The 27,098-nt window shown below is 44.6% G+C and overlaps 1 long non-coding RNA gene across 5 annotated transcripts in view; it reads right to left on the bottom strand.

Moving 5' to 3' along the window:
- The window catches only part of LOC116839935 (uncharacterized), a 157,469-nt gene that overhangs the window by 14,115 nt on the left and 116,256 nt on the right, over nt 1–27,098 (bottom strand). For all 5 annotated transcript variants that reach the window (XR_012656363.1, XR_012656366.1, XR_012656367.1 and 2 more), the window contains one exon: nt 16,132–16,251. This is a non-coding gene — a long non-coding RNA (uncharacterized LOC116839935). The remainder of the gene's footprint in view (nt 1–16,131; nt 16,252–27,098) is intronic.

Raw genomic sequence — 27,098 nt, 5'->3', positions numbered from 1 at the left:
GAATTGAACTGAGACCACCATCATCATCTCACATAGGCCACCAAGAAGCCTTCACATGGTCGTCCCTTTCTGTCCTTTCCAACCTGGGCTGGAGTTCTCCAATAACCTAGAGTTGAAACAGGCTACATCCCATTTCCAGTCCCTAAGCAGGTTAGTCCCCCAGAACAGATATCAATAGAAGCTAGTTTCTGATTTATACCCACAGGTTTATTTGTTTTTAAAAACTTACACAGATGGATCTTTAATAAACTAGAGATGCACAGTCTCTTGATTTCAACTAAATTTCTCTTCTACGGCTGCTGCCTTATGGTACCCCAAAATGTATGCACAAAGGGGCTGGGTCATACCAATTTACTTAAAGAATAAGAAGTGACAGACCAGTTCCTAATCGTTTTAAGGTAAACCAAAATAAGCCTGGTTTCATCTGAAATAAGGGCATCCACACAGCCTTTTGCACCAGTTTTAACTAAATTTGTTTTTAATTGGACCTTAAGTCAGGGGTTCTCAACATGCTATAAAAACTCCACGGCCTGCCCAACTGTGTTACAACTGTTACTCTGCATATAAAAGCCAGCACTGGCACTAGTGGGTTGCAAGCAGGGCAATTGCCCGGGGCCTCATGTCACGGGGGGGCCCTGCAAAGCTAAGTTGCTCTGGCTTTGGCTTCAGCCCCAGGTGGTGGGGATTGGGGCAGCGGGGCTTTGGCTTTCTACCCGGGCCTTAGTGAGTCCAGTGCTGGCCCTGCTTGCCACCCCCCGGAGACCTCAGACCTAGGGTTGCCAACTTTCCAACTGCACAAAATCAAACACCCTTGCCCCGCCCCTACACTCCTGGGAGCAACCGGGTTGTCCAACTCCTAGGTGGAGGGGCCAGGGGGATCTGCACATTGCCTGTGCCTGCAGGTGCTGCCGCCAATGGGAGCTGTGGAGTTGGTGCTTGGGCAGCACATGGAGCCCCCATAGCCGCCCCTGTTCCTAAGAGCTGGAAAAGCTGGCTGCTTCTGGAAGCTGCGCAGAGCCAGGGCAGTCAGGGAGCCTGCCTTAGCCCTGCTGACCCGACTTTTAGCAGCCTGGTCAGTAGTGCTAACCGGAGCAACCAGGGTCTCTTTTTGACTGAACAGTCCGGTCAAAAAATGGATGCCTGGCAACCCTCCTCAGACCTCTGGTTGAGAACTGCTGCCTTAAATTAAACCGATGCAACTCCTCTCTTTCCTTCTTCCTGCGCATGCCCACTGCTCCATATCTGTACTCTAATAACAAATAGCTTTATTTTTCAATTGCTCTTCACTTGCAACACTGATCACAGCTTTAAGTTTGATTAAATAAAGTCAAGGGAACGTTTGGCGTGTGTCAGGGCTGCAGGAGCAGGCCCTTAAGTGAAAGCTCCGACATCCTCCTGAGTAAAGTCTACTCCTCTTCAAGCATTTTGAGCTGTGCTACTAAGGAGACTGACCAGAAACTCTCATGAAGTGATCTGCAGTACACCTAATCCAGCACCAAATCTGTGGGACGCTGAGTGTGACTGTTCATGTACCCATAACCATAATGCTCAGTCAGTGGAGTACCTGTAATAAACCTGCTAGTGTGTCTGTATATCACTGCCCTCTACTGGACAGAATGGCAGACCAGCTCAACTGTTTGATTGTGGCTGAACTGCACAGAAAATAAAAGCCCTAATACCGTTCTGTCTACTCCAGTACAGATTCCTCTCTAGCATAGAGCCCTGTGTGTGGCAGAAAAAGTTTGTGAGTTCTTTCCTCGATGCTGCATATATGTGGTTATGGTGATGTCTGTAATATCTGTAGATAAGCTGTCCAATAGTTACAATGGCAAAGTGCACTATTTTCTGAAATAAGGAATGGGGTGGAAAGTTCAGATTAAGGGAGAACAAGCTGAAGACCTGAGAAGGATATTACAATTTTAACTAAATTGTAGAGCAAATCGTTTGGAAATCTGGAAGAAGGATGGGTGTACTCAGGTCCCCTAGAACAGCTAGCCTGGGCATGACCACAACCCTCCATACAGAGAATCTGCCCTCCAAACATTAAACTAGCACAAAGACTGAGCAAGCTATTAGATTAATCCTTGCTTGAAACCAAGGCAACAATGCTAGCAAGTACTGCCTTCCTGCACATCTGGTTTGCCAAGTGCATACACTCAATCCTCTTAGATGAGGACCATGCTCCATATAGAACACTCGTCACCTCACAGTTTGAGATCTGTGAATGATCAGCTCTGTTGCAATCCTAGGTATTGTTATCAAGTATCTGCAAGGTCATGATTCACACTCTAAATGTAGAAAGATTCCAGGTGCAGTGACACATGCTATACTAGATTTATGTGCACAACTGCCATTGATAGCTGTGAGAGATGCACATAGCCAAAATTGGTGTATGGCTCTTAGAGCTTTTCATTTCACTCATATACATCACTTTAAACTGTCTTGTATCTATGGATTTGGCTACATTTGCAGCTGTACAGCGCTGGGAGTTAAAGCTGTCTTCGTATAGCTGTGTAGGAAAAGTGCTGCAGTGTGGCCAGACTGATAGCTACCAGCGCTGCAGTGTGGCCACATATGCAGCATTTGCAGCGGTTTTGAGAGTGGTGCATTATGCGCAGCTATCCCAGTTATGCGCAGCTATCCCAGCGTTCAAGTGGCTGCAACATGCTTTTCAAAAGAGGGGGGTGGGGTGGAGTGTGACAAGGAGCATGGGGGAGACACGCCTTGCAAGTTCTAAGGACTTGAAGATACACAGCACCAACCTTCAATCATTTTAAAAGTTTTGACCCCTTCCCCCACCCCTCTCTCATTCACTAAATGCAAATAGCCTTCAGACCAGATAAGCAGCTGCCCCAAAATGGACCTCCCCCCCGGGTTACTTCCCTCCTCAAGCGAACACTAGCTGTGGACATTCATCCCCCTCTGCTCGAGCAAACAGTAGCTTGTTTGTTTTTTTAGATAAGCAGCTCCAGGAGCCCCGAGTTCACAACAAAACAAAGAGAGCCATCACAACAAAACAAAGAGTGTTATCTTTACTTCAAAAGCATTATGGGAAGGTTCTGGAGGTCAGTTACAGAGTAGTAAGATTAATCACTGTTTACACTGGCACCCCAGCGCTGCAAGAGCAGTGCTATAGTCATTATTCCCCAGGCCGAGGTGGAGTACATGCAGCGCTGTAGCCAGGGAGATACAGTACTGTATGTGCCTTGCCAGTGTGGACGGGAGTAAGTTACAGCGCTGTAAAGTCACCACCAGCGCTGTAACTCTCAAGTGTAGCCAAGCCCTATGTGTTTTTGTATGTGTTTTCACTCTATTAACAAGTTTCTGTCTGATCACTATTGTCTCAGGAATTTAAAAATCAGTAAGAGAAAACAATGGTCACAATATATTCATGGCAATTGCTGTTTGATATTAGCATATAGCCCTGGCAAAAAGTATGCCCAAGAAGCTCTGAGGAAAAAGGAGGAGATATAATTGATAAAGTGACATAACATTTGTGTAAATTAAATTTAAATGTTCCTGGGAAAGCAATTTCATTAATAATGATGATCTATCATCTCAGAACTCTGTATTTTTAATCTACATAATTCACAGTAATCGATGTCTCAGTGAATGGCTATATAGTATATCTTTCCTTCTTCACATAAAGGCAAAATAAGTCGTAATGTCATTGTGACAAAAATATTTTAAATTGATGTACAAGTTTAGATCATTGACACCACCAATTTAGATCCAAAACTAGGCAGCACTAACAATGAAACGAGTCTCTGTTAAAACAGTTGTAGAATCGCAGCAAAAGGGCAAAACATATCACACGTTTTGTAACAAAGTAGTGCTAGGTTCCAAGGCAGTATCGTCAAACACTACGCGTAGAGCAAAGCTCTGGTTGCATAATGTCCAATAAAGGGCACCAGTGGACAATTCACTGACATGCCTGACATATGTCACTGAATGCAGCACGATGATGTCACAGTGTTGATGGTATCTCAGGTTCCTGTACCTGCTGTTGAATAATGGTACAGTGGTTCACAGGTTACCACCTTCAGTAACATTGGTCTGGATCCCACTCTCTAAGACAACCCATTTTTGCCACTCCTGTTCTGCAAAAGGATGATAAAGCTTCTCTAACTGGGCAACTAAGGATTTATTTGGTAGTAGGGAATCCTTGGGTGGTGTAGCCAGCCCTATCCCACAGCCCCTTGGCAGAGTAGGGGCTGGGTCATGGATAATGGACACTGGCAGAACCCTGCTGCTTTCTGGAGCTGCCCAGCCAATGGTAGCATGCAGGAGAGCTTAGCCAATTCTCATGTTTGGGCTCACTGACTTCTGAATTACACCATATGCAACCTCACTGATTAGAAAGTTCAGTCTGTGGACTTTTCATGGGGCAGTTGCCCTTTATGGGAGTTAGGGCATGATCTGCCGACGACTGGCCTATGAAGGCCCCACCTGGTGTCAGTGATCTAAACTTGACAAAGATCTCTATGCTCTTCTTGTACAACATTTGACTATACTGGAATGTAATTAAATTGAGCTTCCCACAAGGAGGTGATCCATCATGAAAATCTATATTGAACTTGCCCTTTTGATGCTGTTTTTCTTAACCACACTCGTACCTGTGCCACAGAGGCTGTTTGTGCCAGGGGGGATGATAATTAGTATATAATCAGGTGTCCAGTGACAGGGGGAGAGGAACATGCACATAATCTAACTCCAATATCTGAGACTTTGGTTGAACATTGACCAGCTGCAGTGGGAATGTCAATTTGGTAAGCTTCCCCGCAACCTGATCTGCAACAGCACATGGCAGGCAGAGGAAGATTCACCTCCCCCGCTTCCCGCCCCCCTACTGCCCTAGTAGTGTTCACTTTTGAGAAATCACATAGGAAGATATAGGTCTAAATGTTTAAAAATAAACAAACAACAGCCATCATCATAAAAACACATCAAATAACCCCATACACTTGAACACAATATAATAAAGCCACTTTTCGCACATGCTGGTTGTAACTGAATTAGCTACTGATGGCTGTTGGTTGCATAACAGGACTTTCCACTTTCCTTTTATTTCTCAGGACAGCTCTGAAACAGAATGAAATCTACCAGTGAAATCGGAGTATAGTTTCCAATGAGGCACATTACTCTTTTGACCCAGTTCCAGAGCATTTCAAAGCCTACAGTTACTATAAACAACACAGAGAACTGGTCTGGAAGCGGGTGAGGGTAACAAGGATATAAAAGGGCATGTGATGCCAGATGCCTTTTCAATGGTGTAAAGCTAGAACAAATGAAATCTTCATGTCTGGCTGCGCTAGGTGGTGCAAGACCTGAGATGCCTGGCACTAAGGAGCCAGGCCAGAGACTCTTCCCTAGTCTCTTCCATATTCTGAAGAAAGTTTAAATGGTTCTCCTCTTTCTCCTAAGTCAGCGGTTCTCAAACTTTTGTACTGGTGACCCCTTTCACACGGCAAGTCTCAGAGTGTGATCCTGCCCTTATAAATTTAAAAACACTTTTATATATTTACCACCATTACAAATGCTGGAGGCAAAGTGGAGTTTGGGGTGGAGGCTGACAACTCGCAACCCCCCCATGTAATAACCTCACGACCCCCTGAAGGGTCCCGACCCCCAGTTTGAGAACCCCTGTCCTAAGTCTTGTCTCCTCCTCCTCCACTGTAACTATCAGACAAGAAGTCCAAGAGTTTCGCATCTGTACAATACTCTGAAGAGATCAAATATTGCAATCACAGCAACGTTTTTGCTAATGAAACAATGCTCTATTTATACAGAATCTATTCTGGGCTTTCTCTGCCCTTCCACAGCATCTTTAATAATTTTCAAGCCTTACCATATTGAATAAGTCCATTTATCTTATTTTCTAAGCCTTTAGTGGTACCATAAATAACATTTATGGAATCTAAAGAACACCATCAGAAAGTTACTTAAAGTACAATTCTACTTTGAGAAGTGGTTTACAAGCAACAAGATTTATTTCCTGTCAGCTCTACAAACTCAGCCAGGACTCAGATTCAAGCTAGGTTCATTCCAACTCTCATACATCAGCAGCAGCAGTAAGGGCTCTGCAGGCCAAATTAGTCTATTGGAGCAAACCCACTGCCTTCAAAGTGTCACCTACAGAACGGATTGAGGCTTAGCAAACACTTCCGTTGATGAGCCACAAGATGGAATAGAATTTGCATCTCAGTCTCCCATAGCTGTGCTGATTCTGCAGGGCTAATGGGAATAAGAGATAGAAAAGACATTTTTCTCACAAAGGTAACCATGTATGACTCTGAACGCACAAAAGGAGCACATCTGTTGAGTAAGAACATGCCATTTTACATACTCATTTTTCAGGGTTAAACTGCCCCCTGGCTCATTTTTCTCATCTGTCAAATGGGGATAACATTTGCTTAGATGCGTTGTCATAGTGATTAGTTAGTTAATGGTTGTAAAACACTTTGAAGATGGTAAAGAGCTAGTGATAGTTATCACAGAAGTTTACTACAGCTGTCATAATCTGAAGTGAATTTGTGCCATTCCTTCCCTAGGATTGCAACATTTCCTTTTAGTGAAGAAATAGGCAACCCTTGAAGGAAAGGAGTTAATTGGGACAATAACAGAGTGAGGCTGGTGGTTTGCGCAAAAAGGAAACAACTAGTCTTTCAATATGCCACATATCCAGTAAATCATGAGAATGGTATGTAAAGATGGGGTTCAGAAGTGATTTTGTGAGACAAAGTCTGCGATCTGGCAACGCTTTAAAAAGCAGATGCTGTGTCTATGTGGAAGATAACTTTTTTTGCTGCCACAGCTGCCTGTATTTTTGATCTAGTTTTCAGCTCAGAGATATCAGTTATGTGGCAATCTGTTCCCCTATGTATATGAAAAGACCTTAGGATATCAGCTTTGAGCTGATCTAAGTCACAGGAAGGCTCCCACTGACTGCAGTGGTCACAGATCAGGCCCCTGCTTAGACAGGGTTTAAAGTGGTCTGAAAAAGTGGGGAGGGTCTATCAACCCCATTCCTCCCCAACACACAGCAACCCATTCCCCTGCCGAGCAATTAATTTTGCCCCCAAATCAATCTTCTGTCCCTCATCAGTTCTGCCTCCTTCAGCCTCTCCCCACCTTCAATTCTGTCCCCACATCAGTTCTTCCCTCACAGCCTCACCTCTGTTCTTCCTGGAGAGCTGACATTCTTCACTCCCATCTCCCAGGTTGTGGGGGGGAGTGGGGGTGGGAGGGGCTGCAGTAGGATCTCCTTTCCCCCTTCCAGACCACCTACTGCAGGAAGGGAAGGGGAAGAGCAGAAGAGCCAGCACATTGCTCAGAAGAGGGGAGGCAGGAGAAGGGAATGGAATTGCCCTGACCTGCTGGACTCCTTTTCCTCCCTCCCCACTTTCGTGAGAACAGAGTCAGATCCTGAGAGGAAGGGGAGAGCTCGACCTTGTTCCTGTAGCAGCCTTGATTAGCTGCTCTTCCCCAGGAGGGAGACAAAGGGGGAAAGTAGCCAATCAGAAAGGGTTTCCCCATAGCCCCATCAGCAACCAACTGGCTTTTTGTAGCTTTTCTTTGGGCCTGCAACCTAGTACACTTTGCACACTGTACGTAGTAGAAATTTAGTTTCCACGAGTGTCAGCCACAGGATTCCTCTGAGCCTAATACTGATTCAAGGATGGTGGAGAGGACTCTTTCCCTAGACTGTGGCTCACTTAATTCTGGTCTCCCACTCCTCCCAGACACTCTCTCTCTCTCTCTCTCTCTAACTTACTTTTTACCATGGAACTTTCTCTCACAGATTTGAACACCTCAACATTGGAGGCATTCAGGTTCCAAATTCTATGGGTATGTCGTCTCTCTCTGGACCTTCTCCTCCTCTCACAAACCATACTATACTCTTATCCCAGCTTCCCCATCTCTATGAAGCCTCCAATAGGACATCCTCTGTCCCAACTATTTTACACTCCTCGGTTTCGTTTCCTTCCCTCCTGTTGTGCTGATAGTCTCAGGAATCCCTGCCCCTCTTTCAAACCATCCAATAGTCCAGTGGTTCCTACACCATGGTATGTGGGTGGCTAGTAGCCTGCAGAGCACTTACTGGTCATCCATGGAAGGCTGGTTGGGTAAAGAAAAAACATTTCTAACCTGAATCAAACAGGTGGGAAGTGACCACAAAAATAATAGGCTTCTGAACCAGGTGTGACGTGAACTGTGCTGCTGGCAAGGGGGCACTACAGATGTATTTTTAAAAATAAGCTGTTCATCCACTAAAATTTTGTTATGAACAAATGAAATTCCATCATAGAGCAACGACAGAACCAGCACTCCTATGAAACCACTTTAAAACCAGATTTCTACTTTACATTTCAAGGGGGACCTCCAAGATCCACTATAACTGGGCAGGAGTTGGGCCAGTGTGTCATGTATCTATGTAGTACTGTACTCTACTGGAATTGAAGGGACTTGATCATATATAACAGTTTCCTCTACTACTGTACTTGAACAGATGAAACAGCTGCTTTAGTTTCCCACTAAAGACTTGTACTTTGAAACCAAAGGTCATTAGTTCACACACCTAATGCCTCTTCTGAGGTTGGTGCATGTATCTGGCACAGATTATTACAAGCTCATACATGGTGTGAAATATCAACTGACATTCTAGTGAGGAGGGTATGAGATACAGTTTCGCTGAAACTTATGTGCATGCGACATTTCAACTGACATATCCCATAGGACTTTCAGATGTATATGCAGCTCAACTACTGTGACACTAAAAACAATGCAGTATATGAAGCATTGTCAATAGATTCAATATAATGTTAGTAGGAGTGTTTGGATTTTTTAACTCCACCAGGTTTGTCTCAAATACCATTATCATGTCAATGGAGCACTTTTTAAAAACAAATTTTATTTTTTTTGACAAACAGAACTGGCATCATTAAACTCTTTCCAGTGATCACAAAGGGCAATAGGAATGTATTAATCATGGTGAAAGCTAGGTGTTTGTCTATAGACTACATACATTATACATGGAGCTAATATTGATTTTTTTAATTGCATTTGATATATTGATTTGAGATGTTTAGATTACAGGTGAAGTTCCCTTTCAGCTTTATTAACACTCAGCTCAGCAAGTTTCTGAGTCATACTTAAGTTTGCCCTTTTATGAGCAAACATATTAGAAGTGAAGTGAGACAGTTCCACTGGCAGCAGCTCAGGACTTTTAGTTGTTCGGCTTGTGTTACTTATCGTATTTTAAGGTATGACTGAATAGGGATGGATTCTGTAATCACAAGGCTTAGATATAGTTGTTTGGCCTTGTAAACCATGACTTAAAATGGGATTTTTTAAAAGGTAATCCTCATCCCCAAATTAACTTTTAACCAACAGATTTTAAAATGTTCATCAACCTTCGCCTTTGTCAATTATGAGCAAGATCTTGAAATCGTTACTCAGGCAAATAATCCTTAACTCAGGCAAGTCGTTCCATTGACTCCAATGGGCCTACTTGTCTAAAGGAGCGTGTGACAGAAGGCATCTCTGTATTCAGACCCTACGCCAGGGGTCGGCAGCCTTTGAAGTGGTGTGCCCAGTCTTCATTTAGTCACTCTAATTTAAGGTTTTGCGTGCCACTAATACATTTTAATGTTTTTAGAAGGTCTCTCTCTGTAAGTCTATAATATATAACTAAACTATTGTTGTATGTAAAGTAAATAAGGTTTTTAAAATGTTTAAGAAGCATCATTTAAAATTAAATTAAAATGCAGAGCTCCCCGGACCAGTGACCAGGTCCTGGGCAGTGTGAATGCCACTGAAAATCAGCTCGCGTGCCGCCTTCAACACTGGTGCCATAGGTTGCCTACCCCCGCCCTACACACTATTGTAATAAACTTTGTACGAACAGGTATCATTAAAACCTAATCACTTGCTGGTCAATCATTAAAACCTAATCACTTGCTGGTCAATAACATCATGGTGAAATATATGTAAAACTATATGTAAAGTTATGAACATAACATGAAATCAGACTGAAGTGTGTTTACCAGACAAGTCTGGGAAGTGGGTAAAGCTGTTTCTCAGAGACAAAAAACAAGTTGATGCTTCTAGCCAGGTGTCAAAGCTGATGGGTCATCACTCAGGCTAAGTTTTTGTCACGGATATTTTAAGTAAAAATCATAGACAGGTCACGGGCAATAAACAAAAATTCACAGAAGCCATGACCTGTCCCTGACTTTCACTAAAAATATCCCTGAAAAAAGAGAGAGGTGGATTCAGCATCCACTGCTGCTCGGGCTCCTGGTCCTGCATCGCTGCAATGCACGGGAGTTCTGCAGTCCTCCTGCCGCTGGGGCTGGGCTGCTGCGGGGTCCCCTCACCCCCGGGGGCAGTTGGGAGCTGCAGAGAGAGCCCCTGCCACCTTCCACGGCTGGGTAGCTGTGGGGTCCACCAGCTGCCCAGCCGCGGCAGACAATGGGGACTCCCTGCAGCTGTTTAGCCACAGTAGGTGGTGGGGCAACCCCCTGCACCTGCCCAACCAGCAGGGACTTCCTGCAGCTGTCCAGCTGTGGCATGCGGTGGCGGGCAGCAGGGCAACCCTGCAGTTTCAGGGTCCGCCAGCCCCCCACCACAGCTGGGCAGCTGCAAGGTCCCCCCACCAGGGCAGGGAGCTGTAGGAGCGCGGCTGGCTGGGAGCTCCAGTCTTGAGGCAGAAAATATCACAGAGGTCAATGGAAGTCATGGATTCCATGACATAATCATTGCCTTAGCCATCACCTGTCAAGTGGTCATTCTTTGGCATGGAAGGGGGGAAGGCAAGAGACTCAGATCTGTATCTTAGACCTGGTCTACACTACGGGGTTAGGTTGAATTTGGTCGCGTTAGGTCGATTTTAACATGAATGCGTCCACCTAACCAACTCCATTCCGTCAACTTAAAAGGCTCCTAAAATCAACTTCTGTACTCCTGCCCGGTGAGGGGGGTGGCGTTAAAATCGACCTTGCTCAGTCAAATTTGGGGTAGTGTGGGTGCAAATCGAAGGTATTGGCCTCCGGGAGCTATCCCAGAGTGCTCCACTGTTATCGCTCTGGACAGCACTTTCAACTCCAATGCACTAACCAGGTACACAGGAAAAGCCTTGGGAACTTCTGAATTTCATTTCCTGTTTGGTCAGCATGACGAACTCAGCAGCACAGGTGACCATGCAGTCCCCCCAGAATTGTAGCGCGTAGAACGTTTTCTATACTCCCCCCTATCATCTCCGTCCCTGAGGTTATCACAGATTAGAAGGTGAGAAAAATGCACTTGTGATGACATGTTTTCCAAGCTCATGCAGTCCACCCTCACTGATAGGAAACAGCTTAATGCATAGAGGCATTTAGTGGCAGAGGCCAGGAAAGAATTAAGTGAATGTGAAGAGCAGAGGCAGGACATGATGCTGAGGCTAATGAGGGAGCAAACGGACATGATGAAGTGTCTGTTGGAGCTGCAGGAAATCCAACAAGAGCACAGACCCCCGCTGCATCCACTGTATAACGACCTTCCCTCCTCCCCAAGTTCCATAGCCTCCTCACCCAGATGCCCAAGAATTGGGGGGGGGATATTCTGGGCACCCTGCCACTCCACTCCAGAGGATGGCCCAAGCAACAGAATGCTATCATTCAAACAGTTTGATTTTTAGTTTGGCTACAATAAGAAATGTGGCCTTCTCCTTCCTCCTCCCCCACCCTACCCAGGCTACCTTGTCCGTTATCTCATTTTTTTTAATTAATAAAGAAAGAATGCATGGTTTCAAAATAATAGTTACTTTATTTTGAAGGGGGGAGGATGGTTGGCTTATAGGGAATTAAAATCAGCAAAGGGAGTGGGTTTGCATCAAAGAGAAATACACACAACTGTCACACCGAAGCCAGGCCAGTCATGAAACTGGTTTTCAAAGCTTCTCTGATGTGCTGCACGCTTTGCTGTGCTCTTCTAATTGCCCTGGTGTCTGGCTGCTCAAAATCGGATGCCAGGCAATTTGCCTCAACCTCCCATCCTACCATAAATGTCTTCCTCTTATTCTCACAGATATTATGGAGCACACAGCGAGCAGCAATAACAATGGGAATGTTGGTTGCGCTGAGGTCTGACCTAGTCAGCAAACATCACCAGAGAGCTTTTAAATGTTCAAAGGCACATTCTACCACCATTCTGCACTTGCTTAGCTTATAGTTGAACTGCTCCTTACTACTGTCCAGGCTTCATGAGCCACGGGAGCAAGGGGTAGGCTGGGGTAGGTGCAACTGTTTAGTGGTGCTGGCTGGGAGAGCAGCCTAAGGCAGAAGCCTCCAGCTCATATGATATTCCAGGCAGGACTGAATCTCCATGAGATGAAACTTAAAGAAGAGAATGATCTAGAGTCTCTGGCTCCCATTCAGTGCTTTAGGAGGAGGTGCCCTGATGGACCTCACTGAGGTCTGCCAAGAGCACCCAGGAGACATACAAGGGCTATCAGTCCTACTGCACTGTCTGCCACCAGAGAGGGGAGAGGGGCCTGTGTAGCAATGCTGTACGGTGTCTGCCAGCAGCACCCAGGAGATGTATGGTGACGGTGAGCTGAGCAGGCTCCATGCTTGCCACGGTATGGCAACAGCACGGGTAACCTAGGAAAAAAGGCACGAAACAATTGTATGCCTTTGCTTTCACGGAGGGAGGGAGGGGGGGCTGGCAAAATGTACCCAAAACCACCTGCGACAATGTTTTTGTCCCATCAGGCATTGGGAGTTTAACCCACAATTCCAATGGGCAGCGGAGACTGCAGGAACTGTGGGATAGCTACCCATAGTGCACTGCTCTGTACGTCGATGTTAGCCACAGTAGTGAGGACGTACTCAGCCAACTTAGTGCACTTAGTGTGGACATACACAATCAACTGTATAAAATCCGTTTCTAAAAATCGACTTCTATAAAATTGACTAACTTCGTAGTGTAGACATTCCTTTAACAAGCAGAGGTGAAAAGCAACAGCATAACACCTCTTCCCCACCAGACTTTGTCTCCTTGCTCTCATCTGGAAATAACTTTATCTAGGGGTTACTCAAGAAAATGCAATTCAAAGTGAGACTGACCTATAAAACTGAGGGGCAAAAACACCCCCAAGTTTTCTGTTCCAGTAAATCTCTCTTTCACCCAAGAGGTAAACCAGCCAGAAAACAGCCAGTGGACCTTGGGAGCAGATCCAGGTGTGAGAGTTCAGTCAGCAATGTTACTGGAACATATGGTGTGGGACTTCATCTTGAACCAAGTCTAGTTTGTCAAATTAGAAAGTGTTTTCTCTTTATTTTTCTTGTAATCATTTCTGACTTTAATGCCTCATTACTTGGGTTCACTTAAAATCTCTTTGTAGTTAAATAGACTTGTTTTATTCTTTAATCAAAATGAATCCAGCGTTGTGAGGAGAGGGCTGGACAGTGCAGACAATGTGTTTTTGGGGAAAATCTGGGACCAGGAGTGTATTGGGCTCACCCTGCATATAGTGACTAAGGCTGCTGGGAGCCAGAGAATGACTGGTGTTTGTTGACAGGTGTCATAAACAGATAGCTAAGGGTTAATGTTTCTTTCACCTGTAAAGGGTTAACAAAGGGAACCAAACACCTGACCAGAGGACCAATCAGGAAACCGGATTTTTCAAAGCTCAGGGAGGGAATTTTTGGGTGTGTGTCTTTTGTCTGTCTCTCGGCTATGAGAGGGATCTTTCTATCTTCAAGCTTCTAATCTTCTGTTTCCTAGTTGTAAGTACAGGTATAAGACAATATAGGTTTTTATATTGTTTTTGTATTTACATGTGTGTAGTTGCTGGAATGTTTAAATTGTATTTCTTTTTTGAATAAGGTTGTTTATTCATTTTTTCTTTTAAGCAATTGACCCTGTATTGTCAACCTGATACAGAGACTATGTTTATGTGTTTTTCTTTCTTTTTATATAAAGCTTTCTTTTAAAGACCTGTTTGAGTTTTCTCTGGGTAGGCTAAGGAACGAAGGGAAGGGAAATTCTCTTTGTGTTAGATTTACGGAGGGTGAATCTGTGCAGCCTCAGGGGAAGAAAGAGGGGGGGAAGGTAAATTGCCCTCTCTGTTTTGTAATTCAAGGAGTTTAAGTACAGTAATCTTCCAGGATAACCCACGGAGGGGAAGCCTGGGGAGGAAGTAAAGAGAAGACAAGGGGAGGGGGGTTATTTCCCTTTGTGGTAAGACTCAGGGCATCTGAGTCTTGGGGTCCCCCAGGGAAGGTTTTGGGGAGACCAGAGTGAGCCAAATACTGGAAATTTTTGGCTGGTGGCAGCGCTATAAGATCCAAGCTGGTAATTAAGCTTGGAGGTTTCATGCAGGCACCCATATTTTGGACTCTAAGGTTCAGAATTAGGAATTATGCTTATGACAACAGGCTGCTGGGGTCAGAACTGCTGGACAGGGCTGTGGCTTTACACAGATACTCAGAGTGTAACCTGCATGCTGCAGGCTGATTGTGAGCAACCAAAGTTGGAAGATACAACAACGAAGCACTGCAAGGCACCCCAGGTTGCAGGGCCAGAGTGACACAGCTGCTCACTGATTTGGACTACACCCTGGAATATCATAGAGGGCTACTGGATCAGACTCATAATGAGTTACTTGGCCCCACATGAATCTCATAAGAGCTGTCAGATCTCTCCTGCATCATGTACCTCAGCTAAATAAAAGTCTCAAACTGCTCCAGGATCAAGTTCTGGTATAGTGCTTCCTAAACAGGGATATCTGCTTCTGTCATGGTATGGGTACATGGGGGTATTTACACTGAAGAGAACACTTAATTCCCTACATTCACAACTGAATTCCCACTGATAGGAACGAGAAATTAATTCAGATTTCAAGACCGTGATAAGCCATACCAACCAGGATGTTTTCAGTTGGATTTTCTCTGCCATTGTTACTCTTTTGTGCAACAGCTTTACCCAGATAGACTGGCTAGTTTAAGGGATAGGTGGCAGACTACATAAAGCCTTTCATGTGTAGGGTCACCAGGATGACCCCATCCCACACTGGCAGTGACCAAGAGACCATTAGTATTGGACGGTTCAGTAACCTATGTAAAATGTGTTACTGGTCTCAATTTAACATGTAAAATATTCCATCATTGTAGCTTTGAGTTTTACTCACAGAATTGATACGTCTGAAAACTGCACATGCTGTTCGCATAGCTCCTTTCAATATTTTTAGTGATTTAGTTTATTTTTAGTGATGTAGCGTATTTTCATGTCCTTTGTTTTATTATTGGACTGGGCACAGCAGGAGAAACAGTGCCTCCCTGTAAATGTATGGTAAGTGTTTGGCAGCTCAAAGGAACAACTGCAAACTCAGGATTGACAGCAGGTAGCCAGGAAAGGGAAGGGCTGAACCTAGAGAGGACAAAGTTTGAAGTGGAGAAAGGAGGGGGCAGAAGGCAAGAGTTCTACAGTAGTTGCCTTACGGTAAGTACCTCCCATCTTTTTAGATTAAATACTATAAAAACCTCAATGAAGTAAGTTACACTCATTCTTTGCATCCTAGTCACAATTTTGATTGTAAAGTGCCTCATGAGACATCCCAGCTACTACTGAATACAGACCTGAATAACTGATTGCCTTAGCAAGCATTATTCAGTTCCTACACATACTATTATTAAAGAAATGAATGGATTAAATCATTCAAGAAACCATAAATCTAAGATATTCATTTAACAGGAATAAAATAAAGTCTGATTTTTTTTTCCTTTTCAGGGTCAGATTTTCTTGTAGCCAGAAATCAGCCTTTTGATTGTGTACCACAAAACTACATATACATACACCTGTATTTGTGCATGTGTGAACTGGGTACCATATGTACTCGTGCAAATATCTGGTTATGTACACAAAATGGACTTGACCATAATGTACTGGGTACACATGATGGGGTCACTCACCTCAAGAACCTGCTATCAGTTATGTGTGATACCACAACCTTTGTCCTGCTCCCGGCACCCCTTGTAGACACTCAACTTCATTAGGCAGGTTGTCAATGGCTCAGCCCCCTGGCCAAGTCACATCGTCTAAATGGATCAAGAAACCCATTTGGGGATATTCAAATCCAAAACATACCCAAGCAAAAATCTTCCAATCCCTTGTTCAGGCTGGACTCAGCCCCTCCTTCCTGAGGGTGCTTTCTCCCTTCAGTCCCTCTTGGGCTCCTCCTTTCAATCCAGCCCTCTGCTCAGGCTCCTAAAGGAGGTTAGTAAAGAGTCCTGCCAGAACTACTGGTCTAGCCTTACCAAGGCATTCAACATTGTCTCTGGGCCCTTTTAAATCTAGCCCCTTTTCTTGGGTTTATAAACTAGCCATGTCTTTTTCTGAGGCTTAAACCACTCCAGCACTCGCTGGTGGGGGGACCCAGGACCACCCACTGCTACAGATTCCAGGAACCCTGCACACAGCAGTCATGTACTGTACTTGGTTGCTGCTACACTCCCTGGGCCTTTTGCCACCCGGCTTCTTGTCTCTGTCCATTACTTAGGGCTAGAGCTCTCAGCTCCTCTCACTCCCAGGTTTAGCAAGTGCAGCCCCTCAAATGTCCCTGGGCCAAAGCACCCTGCCTCACCTCCCTGGTCCAAGCCAGGAACTGACCCACTCAGACCCTGCAGCTCCTTTTATCTGACCTTGCTGGGCTCTGATTGGCTGCTTGTGTGGAGCCTTTCTAGGTAGTCTGGAGGACCCAGCCTTAGAGCCCTACAAATCCACAGGTATCCGCTTTATATCCACGGACCATTTCTGTGGATACCAGCATGGATGTGGATACAAATTTTGTATCTACACAAGGCTCTGACAGTAAGAGTGGGCAGGCAGCTGCGAGGAACCACAGTGTGGATCCTCCAGATGCCCTGGGCAGGGGGTTGGGGTCAGAGACAATGGGCAGGGAGGCTGGGGGGCAGGGCTGCTCGGGCCCCCTGCTCAAGGCAGGTGGAGGGTCCATGACAGCTTTGCACTGCTGCCTGCCCAGCTCTTATCATAGTTGGGCTGCGGCTCCGAGCCACCCTCCTGGCCAGAGCCGGGTCAGAGAGAGCTGGACGGGCAGCAGTGGGGAGCCTGGGTTCCTCCACCTGCCTTGGGCAGGAGACTGGGACACTGGGTGGGGGGCTGTTCAGGCCCCCGCACCCAGGGCAGTTGGAGGGTCCACCGCGGCTCCACACAGCTGCCAGCATGTCTCTCCCTGACCAGGCTCCAGAGCGGGGTGTGCCTTTGAATCTCAGTCCGGCGTCTGGTGTAGATACCTGAAAATCTGCAGATATCTGTGGATGTGGATATCTGTAGATCATTTTTGTAGATCATGGATCAGATGTGGATATACGTTTGTGTATCTGCACAGGGTTCTACTTATCTTCACTGCTCCTATCCTCGGGAAGGGTGTGGTAGGACCAGAAGGCCTCCAGCAGGGGGTCTCAAAGGGCCTAGTACACCCCATCACAGTACCCAAATCTCTGCATAGGGCCCCTGGGTGGAAATTTAGTCCTAAAAAATTTAGGACTGACTGGTACTTTGAACTCTATACTTACATGATAATTATTTATTATAATAAATAATATTTATCAAATGTACAATGTAAAATCGTAGAACATTGGGTTTGGAGGTACTATCAGTCTAGACATGTACCTCATCAGTTTTGTTATTGTGCAGAAGAGCATGAGAAGTTAGGCAAAAACAGAGTTATAAAAATAACTGCTGTATTTTAGAAAGAAATTCAGCATACTCTGGAATAGTCGCTACACTATACTTTGTGCTGTTAGGACTTTATTTTTAGAAGTGGTCATCCATTTTGTGCAAATATTTGTCTTTTAGAAGTACAAATATCTGACCATGCTCTTAAGACACATGTTTAGACTTCCCAAGGACGTCAATTGTGTCTGCAATTATTTGCGTCTGCAACTTAGTGGATGCAAAATGAAATGCCAAGTTGAGGCTCCTTAAAACAATATACATCAGACCCTTAGAATTAAAAAGCATCAAACTGATAGAAAATTAATCTGATTTTGAGAACTTAGGGATAGGTCTTTACATCAAATACTGTTTTTCTCAAAAAACAACAACAAAATGTTCCCATGAAGTAATAGAGAAGTTAGAAGTACAGTTCAGCCACATAAAGCTATAAAACAGCCTCCATAGTCATTTTTAGGGTTATTAATCTGGACACTGTTTGGGCTAACTTTTAGGATGAAAGTAAAAGGATTAAACACTGAAAAACCTAGTTATTTTATTTCACCTAGTTACAAAGCAAAACACAGACAGAAATGAACCAAAGGCCGGAATAGGGAATGAATTACTGCATCTTGTTGTACGCTGTTGTTAAAAACCAAAAATGTCACCAATTACATACTCATTTTTCATATCCTACCTGCCATCTGGATGCTGATAGCCACCCAACAGAAAAATGAATGCTTCACTGTCTCTAATGGAGAGTGTACACTTACTGTGAGTCGGGAACCCATTAACTGGCTGCCATGCTACTGTGTGCAGTGATCCTACTAGCTTGTATAAACTCAAGAGGTTTAGGGTGTGGATGGGAGACCTCCCAGGAAGATCTCTGTGTGACAAGAAATAGTGGTGGCAACATATAATCTGCTATTTCAAAGGTGCTCAGCACCCCAATTTCTCTTGAACTAAGTGAAAGTTGTAGGTGTCGAGCACCTCTGAAACCCAAGCCATTATTACTAGTCAGTTGCAATCTTTGCTTTGTCAATACAGAGTCAATGCCCTATTGTGGTATTATGGGGCACTGGGTTACTGGAGTGTGTTTGGCTGAAATATAAAACTGAATTTCTGACTTCTTCACATCATTCAAAATTCCATGACACTTTTCACAAGAGTAAGGATATGTTCAATGGACCTGGTTGAAAAATGTTTCTTCCTCCTCCCCCAGGAAAAGTTTCAGCAAAAAGTTATTTTAATCAAAATTGTCCATGGAAAATTTCAACTTTTTTCTGAAAAACTGAAAACCAAAAACCTTTTTGGATTCTCAGTCTATTGCTGGAAAGACTAAATTTTCCATGGAAAGCAGAGACATTTTCTGTTGAAAATTTCATTTAGTCAAAACTCCACTTTTCCAAGAAAGCATCATTAACAGAAAAATTTCAACCAACCCTAATGTTAAACCTTGGTGTACTGCTCAGATTATATTCAGCCCATCTAAGATTCCCTGCAGTATCTATTAGAAAAGGTACTTTGCACTTGCTGCCCTAAGCTGTTGCTGTGTTTCACCCTAGCAATTCAGTGATCCATGTGTACAGTTTGCAAAGTGCTTTGGGGTCCTTAAGATTAACAGCATTCTTACCACACTGAAAAATTAGAAGTACCACAAGGACTTTGTTACAATGCTGCCCTCACTGATATAGGAATCTGAGAAAATGAAGCCAGTGATAATGTATAAATGTGGTATTTGCAAAACTTGCAGTTGCTAATTTAGCCTACTTGACTTGATGGTTCTAGGACAGTGGAAAACGAGGAGAGATTTTTGACATTTCTCAGCACTGGTGTCTGGTAGGTGAAGACATTTTCTTGTAGTTTGGCATGAGACATGGCATTATATCACCTGATGGCCACATGCTGTTTCAAGATACAAAGTAAACTTTAAAGATATATTTAAGCACACAGAGGGAAGTTTATTATAATAAAGGGAGCTGATCTTGAAGAATGTACTTGGTTGACATGGACTGGTTGAGAGAATCTCCTTTGGAAGGGCTTAAACCACAGGTGACTGTTTAGCAGAAATGTGTTTCAAAGATGCCATATAGGTACTTTCAAACAAAGAATCTCTATAGACAACTCAGGGGATGAAGTCACCTCTTCCCGCACCCTACACTCTAGTGTAGAACTATCACTGGTTACTGTCCGTAAGTGGCAGGAAGAAGTCTAAAGTAAAGCAAGTCTCCATGTTTCTAGTAATCTCCCACTAAAATTCTGCAGTAGAAGATGGGGTGTTCTGTTGTAATAGTTTTTGTGTGGGAGGAATTCAAAGGGGGTCCCCCTCCCTCACCAGCTGAAGCTGTGGTTTCTAAAAACATCTGTCACAGGCCAAGAGATTAGGTAATTTATGATGTAGCAGTCAGTTTGATCAAATTTAGGGCCTGTGCTGGCAAACCCTTGCTCACATGATTCGTCCTCTTGACGTCTCACCTGGGACTGTAAGCTTAGATCTATATTTTAAAGGCAAAAATTTCCCCTTCCAACAGAGAAACTTTCACTCTGCAGAAGGATGTGGTAATTCGGGGAGGCTGTATAGGGAATGGGAAACTAGATCTCCAAATGTTTCTTGCATGGCCATCCATGGAACTGGCTGAGGTAGGACACAGGGATCTGCTACTGGGTGGAAGATTGGATCCTTCCATTCTCAGGGAGAGGAGGGGGGACTACTAAGGGGGCAGAGGCCAAACCAAGCAAAGGCCACTCCAGTGCTGCTCCCTATGGTTTGGAGAGAACTTTCTCTTCTTCATTCCCATGGATTTGCTCTTGGTAGGAAGAATGTGCTTTACAGCAGGGATTGGCAACCTTTGGCATACGGCCCATCAGGGAAATCCACTGGAGGGCCAGGATGGCTTCTTTACCTGCAGCGGCCGCAGGTTCGTCCGATCGCAGCTCCTGCTGGCCACGGATTGCCATTCCAGACTAATGGGGGCTGCGGGAAGTGGCGCGGGCTAAGGGATGTGCTGGCTGCCGCTTCCCGCAGCCTCCATTGTCCTGGAATGGCAAACTGTTGGCTGTGGGAGCTGCGATTGGCAGAACCTGTGGACGCTGCAGGTAAACAAATGGTCCCGGCCACCAGCAGATTTCCCTGACGAGTCACAGGCCAAAGGTTGCCAATCCCTGCTTTATAGCTTGAATCTGACCTTCAGCCCTAACGTATGTGAAGTCTGCAAAATCAGGACCTTACTTTCAATATTGAAAACTTTCAAGGTTCATATTTAAATCAAGCCAAGAGCTGACTGCTGTTAAGGCACATTAGCTAAAATGACACATCAAAAACAGAGTTAAAAGAGAACCCTATAATGGCTCTGTAGGTATACAAAGTAATAGTTTGCTAGCACACACATTCCAGCACCATGTGCCTTTGAAATTAACTCAGCTGTGTTTATGAAATCTGTCCTTGGGCCAGAAGCTTAGTTTCAAAGAAGTCAGAAAGTAGCAGAAGAAAGATCTCCTGTTAATATGCCTGCACTCTAACTCTTGCATGTTAAAAACAAAACAAAAAAAACACATAAAAAAAAACACTCTCTCTGTAACAACTGTTTTGGAACTTGACCCAGCATTCTTTCCATTAGAGTCAACAGGAATTTTGGTTGCGCAAGCAAAGTTGGGCCCTTAATTTTCATTCTTGCTTTCAAAATAAAAACACAAAGTGAAATGTAGTGCTAGCGAGATATATATATATATATATATAGTAAAACAGAGGGATCTTAAAGCACAAAAATATTTAAGACAAGGCTATTTGTTCTAATAGCATATAATCTAGATAAAGTTTTAACTTTGGAGGTCCCATCCTTTGTGAAGGAGGGATAGCTCAGTGGTTTGCACATTGGCCTGCTAAACCCAGAGTTGTGAGCTCAATCCTGGAAGGGCCATTTAAGGATGTGGGGCAAAAATCTGTCTGGGGATTGGTCCTGCTTTGAGCAGGGGGTTAGACTACATGACCTCCTTCCAACCCTGATGTTCTATGATCCTGCTCCTACTGAATGGGATTTTTGCTATTGTCTTTAAAGAGAAGTAGTAATACATGGCGCTGCGTGAATATTGGCAGGATTCTATATGATACCTGTTAGAAGTCCATTTTGTTGTTGTTTTCAAAGTCCTGGTGTTTTTCATGGCAAGGGTGATTACTGGAAGCTACCGGATTTCAAGTAAGATATACCATAAGTCCCTGAGCCGCCCTTGTGATTGTTAGGAGGCCTTCTCCAAGGAGAAAGCTATTGTGGAAGAAGATTTTAAATCATAAGATAGTTTGGTACTATCTTAAACAGCACAAGAATTTCTATGTAAAGGTTCCCCTTCAAATGTTAAAACAATTACCTCAAATTTAGGTGTTTGTTTTTTTTAAATAACCTTTTACAAAAAACTTGCAAGTGGTAGTTTTAGATAAACATAAAACTATTCCCTTGCAGTATCTACAACGTGGGCATTACAGTATTGTGCCAGTCCATGAAACCCTGAAAATGAAACTGACAGCACAAAAATGAGAGACAAGGTAAATAAGGCAATATCATTTACTGAACTAATTTCTGTTGGCGGAAAAGACAAGCTTTCCAGCTTCACAGACCTTCTTTGACCTGACAAAGGGCTCTGTGAAGTGCGAAAGCTTGTCCCCTCCACCAACAAAAGTTGGTCCAATAAAAGACCTCATTTATCTTGTCTCATAAATGAGGACCAACCAGGCTATGCCTCTGAAAACAAAATATGAAAGTGACTAGTCTCTTCTTGTTACCCAAACTGAGAGACATATAAAGTAAACAAACAGCCAAAATGGAGCAAAGTAAATTCACTGTTTAGAATTATTTCCCTAGCACTAATCTATTAGGATAAAAGGACATTTTTTTTTTTACTACATGCTTCAACTTGGCATTGCCCCTTTAAAAGCAATAATATGCTTAGGTTTAAGTTTTCAGAAGTGCAAGTCTTTATGTTTTCTGTCTTGCTACTCATTTGACTCAAATTAATCAGCAAGGACAGTCTAATGTACTAAATTTAAAGGCAAGATTCTTCTCCATATTTTATAAGCCAAACAAGTAACTCTAAAATCAACCATCTGTTTTCAAGCAGGCTTATAATAATCCATCAGGAAATATTTTACACACTCTTCAAGGAGTTGCTTTCAGAGTAATCTCTTCTTGTGTGCAATTAACATTTTCTTTCATTCTTTCTCTCATGCAACAGTAGTTTAAGACAATGCTGTGTATTTATCATGGAAAGCCACTTATTCCCTCCATATTCATGCCTCTTTGCTGCACTGTTAATGGATTCACATTGAAAACTGAGAGGGAGTATAACTAACAACTGCTCTTGGCTCTGTCACATGACAATAGCTTACACCAGCACATGAACTTCTGTATTCTTGACAGAATTCTGCACAACCTTGTAGTCATGTGCAACTGAGCAGCTGACTGTTGGGTGACTAGTTGTCTTTGTTTAGACAATTGGTGCATCATTTTCAGACAATCACTTGGGTAATGGAGAAGCTGAAATCTTTGGAGAGTAAGACAATAGGGCAAAATTGGATTTTTCTTGCATTTATAAATGTCTCCATAGTAATCAAAGTCTGAAATAACAGTAGGTTCTATCTCCAGGCATATACATTATTTCCATTCCCAATCTCTTGCATACTTTTGGAGAATTATTATTTTCTTCTGTTGTTGTTTTAATGGCTGAGTCCTGACCAACACTGAAGAAACTCATCCTGGATATATCTGTACTAGCCAACTACAGCCTAGTATTGAACCTTCCATTCCTGAGCAAGGTCAGATAAGCTATCCAAAGGCCACTTCAATTTCATCTGTTTGAAGGTAATATCCTAAAACACCTGGCACAGGTTGCAAGGACATGGGACAGAAACCACTAAGTGCCACTAATGGATGATCTCCTGCAGTCAATGCAGAGGGCAGGCATCCATTCTTAATCTCCTCGACACCTCTGCAGCATTTGCAAGTGGCGATCATAACATATTGCTGTCTAGCCTGAGAAAGATGGTAGAGGTTCAGGGTAACACACAAGTAGTGATGGGAACATGTACTTCCACTACTAGATCCCTCACTTGTGAAGTCCAACAAGGATCAATTCTCTCTCTGATCCTAGTCAACATCTACATGCAGTCGCTAGGTGAACTGGTAAGTTGACATGGACTCAAGTGCCAGCAATATACAGACGACACACAATGGTACCCATCCTTCACTAACTACGACCATACCACTACCATCCACATGGCATGGTGCTTGGATGAGATTCGATATGGATGAATAGCTAGTTGAAGATTAACCCAAGCAAGACAGAGGTGATGCTGGTGAAGAGAGGAAAGAATTTTGATGAGTTTGTAGCCATGGTGCAATCTCCTCTGGTTGAAGCTACACACCCACACTTGGTCAATTCAGTATGTATCTTAAATCCATATCTTAGATGTGCTTCTGGGTTATGCATGGATGGTAAACTCTCCCACAGCAGCCATCACTGACACTAGCAACTGCTCTGCCTGTCCACACACTAAGACTGCAGTGAGGGGAATCCTAGCCTCTCAGCTCTGGATTCCCAAGGGTGTCTCAAACTCTTGGAACCTGAATGGAGTCCATTCACTGCTCCAATCTTATAGTCACTAGGCACACTTTGGGTGGACACTTACCATATGGCATCCCTGCCCCAGTGTTGGAACCACTGTCCAGCTGCCTAGCCCCTGAGTGCAGCACTGACCCTTCAGACTCCCCAGTACTCAAAATACTCCTCTCCCATAACACCACCCCAAAGGTGTGAAGCTTCTGATTTACAGTTTAACCCCTCTATGGACATTCAGTAGTTGTGAAGCAGTCTCTCTCATGCACACACACCTCTATGTTCTTTATGTTTAATCATGTAAAGCACAGGAAAGTTCAGATCATGCAAAACAGAGCATCTCAAAACACAGTGTCCTTCATTAGCTCATCTTATCTTGGGAAATCTGTGTTCTGTCAGGGAGGCAGGATCCTCCACCCCATTGCCAACACTGGCCTGCAATAGCCTCCCACATCTGGTGCAAGATGGCCATCTCCCTCAGTTCCTCCTGCTGGAGTCACCTGCTTCTTTTATCTGCCTTTTGCTAGTTTTCCATTACTCCCAACCCCCCATCCCCTCAGACAAGAGAAGGAAATGTCTTCTCTCAGATTGGGGAAACCTATTGTCCCAAGGTGTTTTAGTGCTGCTCATTCACCATCTTTGACCCAGCAGAGACATGACAACTCTGTTAACTTGTGGGGGATTCACACATATTTCTATATTTTATATACATATACATCATACACATACACACACCTTCCATGACAGTAATTTCATGATACGATTCCATGAAATCATCCAAAATTCAGAATGTTACAGACTGAACACCTAATTTGCCACAGCAGCATCCATGAGTAACACTTAACACCAACTCTGGTTGGTGAGGAGCAGTAGCGTAGCTAGCAGGGTTCAGTGGAAGCAGCCGCTTCCCCTCAGAGCAGCTGGTCCAGGAGAGCCCCGCAAGCATGGCCAAAAAGCAGAGGCAGTGGCAGAGCCCGTGCATGCTGGAGGAGCGGATGCTGCGGCTCTGCGCTGCTCATGGCAGCCAAACTGGGCAGACCCGCGGCCGGTCACTCCCAGCAGGAGCCTTGGCGCCGCCCGCAGCTCACCGGAATAAAACTCCCCCGAGGAGGGGAGAGCGCTTCCCCACTCCCGCCGTGGCCTGTCAGTGCGACCTGCCCACAGCCAGGCTCTGCCAGCAGCCCTGGGTAGGGCAGCGCCTCCCGGGCTGAGCGGGCGAGCCGGGCTGCAGCTTGCTCAGACCGCGCCTGGCGGGGCTCACTGCCTTCTTCCCCAACCCCCCAAGGGGTAGGGCCAGTGCTGAGCCTGGGCTGGTGCTGCACGTGATGAGCCCCTCCCAGGCTCTCCCGGTCCCGGGGGCAGCTCCAGCCCCCTCTGCACAGAGAGCCCCAGGGACCACAGCCCACTCCCATCCCCGGTAACCCCTCCCCAAACTCCATACCCTGTGTACCCCTCCCATGTACCCCATGTCCCTGCCTTTCCCTCCCCTTCACCTGCCCTCGTACCTCCGTCCTCTACCAGCCTCCCTATACAGCCATGGGGGGGGGGAGGCGTGGCGGGGGGGCACAGCATGGCTGCAGTGTGGCCGGAGGAGCAAGCCAAGGGTGGCAGGGGGCACGGCGTGGCTGGAGGAGGAGCCAAAGGGGGTCCATCTTTTATGTTTGCTTGCTCCCCCTGCTGTTAGAACCTGGCTACGCCACTGGTTAGGAGACTGTCCCATTCTAGAGAATTATGACCTGCTCCCAGTTATTCATGCATTTGTCACATCTGAGCTATACTGCAGCCATGAAATACAACTGACCATGAAGCCTTCAGCTTTTAGTTAACTCCACCTCGTACAGAACACTGCACTGTATCTCCTCAGCAACCCAGGCTACCATGGAAACATGGTTTTCTTGCTCCCTACAGATTATCAAATCAAGTTCAGAGTTTCAGTCTTTGACGTGCTCAGTAACCTGGGCACAACATGTCTAAGAGATCAACTGAAGCTCCAGGATGAAGACTGATTAACAACTTGGCTTCTCCGGCACAGTGGAACTTTCTACAATAAGGATAAAACTCATCTGTGCAGGAGCTCTCTTGGGACTGGCCCAAGACTGTGGAATGAATTCCCTCAGGGACTAATGACCATCACAGACCTCACCATCTTCCACTCTAAGTGTGAGGTGCATTTTCTTGACCTTGTCTTCTCTAACATTATATATATATATTTGTAAAAAATTCCAAAACCAAAACATTCCACTGCACATACACATGACTCTCTGGGGAGAGGATGAGAAAACAAACGTGACACATGTTAGTCATGTCATTTAATGCACTACTGAAAGGTGCTCAGGTGGTCCAGTGATAAATGTGGTAAAAGAACCTATACAGAAGAGGGTGCTCTAGTAGTTATGGCACTTGCTTGGAATGTGGGAGATCTGGCTTCAATTTTCTGCTCCTCCAGAGACTTCCTGTGTGTCCTCGAGGAAGTCACTGTGTGCCTCAGTAAACCTTCTGTGAAATTGGACAGTAGTACTTCCCCACTTCTCAGGGAAGTTTGAGAAGATAAATACATTAAAGGCACTGAGAGACCTGTAGCCCCTCAACTCAAAGGGTGAGTCAAGCCTTCTCCCTGGTGCTTGCTACTTGGGAGTGGCTTCTCCTATCTCCTCACAGGGGTTGGGTCATGCCTATCAAAGGTGACTCCTCACTGTGACTGAGATACAAGGTATCCTGTCCTTTGGAAAATTATAATGTTACAAATGAGCAAGCACCATAAGACCCAGTAACAGAAA

The sequence above is a fragment of the Chelonoidis abingdonii genome, chromosome 8 (genome assembly GCF_003597395.2).
Source record: "Chelonoidis abingdonii isolate Lonesome George chromosome 8, CheloAbing_2.0, whole genome shotgun sequence".
NCBI lineage: Eukaryota > Metazoa > Chordata > Testudines > Testudinidae > Chelonoidis > Chelonoidis abingdonii.
This window is presented reverse-complemented; position numbering and strand designations above follow the sequence as displayed.